The sequence below is a fragment of the Oncorhynchus masou genome, unplaced genomic scaffold, assembly GCF_036934945.1.
Source record: "Oncorhynchus masou masou isolate Uvic2021 unplaced genomic scaffold, UVic_Omas_1.1 unplaced_scaffold_4343, whole genome shotgun sequence".
NCBI classification, from domain to species: domain Eukaryota; kingdom Metazoa; phylum Chordata; class Actinopteri; order Salmoniformes; family Salmonidae; genus Oncorhynchus; species Oncorhynchus masou.
This window is the reverse complement of record NW_027010735.1, coordinates 1-1,131: the sequence shown is the minus strand read 5'-3', so window position 1 is coordinate 1,131 and position 1,131 is coordinate 1.

Below are 1,131 nucleotides of genomic sequence, written 5' to 3'. Positions count from 1 at the left end.
CTGGGACAAGGACGGCAGGGGGGTTGGTGTCATCATGTCTCAGGGAGGATCATAATGCATACACATGCAGGAACACAGAGACACATGCAGGAACACGAGCAGAGACACAAGCAGAAACACGAGCAGAGACACAAGAAGAAACACGAGCAGAGACACACGCAGAAACACAAGCAGAAACACGAGCAGAGACACACGCAGAAACACGAGCAGAGACACACGCAGAAACACGAGCAGAGACACACGCAGAAACACGAGCAGAGACACACGCAGAAACACGAGCAGAGACACACGCAGGAACACAGAGACACACGCAGGAACACAGAGACACACGCAGGAACACAGAGACACACGCAGGAACACAGAGACACACGCAGGAACACAGAGACACGCGCAGGAACACAGAGACACGCGCAGGAACACAGAGACACACGCAGGAACACAGAGACACGCGCAGGAACACAGAGACACGCGTAGGAACACAGAGACACGGGCAGGAACACAGAGAGACGCGCAGGAACACAGAGAGACGCGCAGGAACACAGAGACACACGCAGGAACACAGAGACACACGCAGGAACACAGAGACACAAGCAGGAACACAGCGACACAAGCAGGAACACAGCGACACAAGCAGGAACACAGAGACACAAGCAGGAACACCGACAGACACCTATTCATTCCGCTCCCCTCTTCTGGTCCCTATTAAATAATTATTCTGATTATACAGGAGCACAAAGACTTACGGGTGGTTCCAACATCCATAGAATGGAGTCACCCTTGAACACTGACGTAAGGTCAGTTTTATATTTCCCCCGATAATGGCTAAGGCAAGGATTAATGGAGGGTGAGCTGATCTTAGATTTACACCTAAGAGTCAAACTCTCCCCATAGGGAGAATGTGGTTGGCCAGAGGAGGACGATAAACTCCTGCTTTCTCTCATGCCTTTAGGAGACTGCACAGCAGTCCCCTGCCAGAAGTGTTCACAGTAAACCAACAGCTTACAGGAAGAGGACAGGAAGAGTGGGACAGGGGGAGGCTAAGAGACTTGAGCTATGAAAAATACAGAGCGCCAGGGACTCGATTTCCAGCTATTTCAAGTGGGAGGAATTCAGTGTGTCAGTGTCCAGATC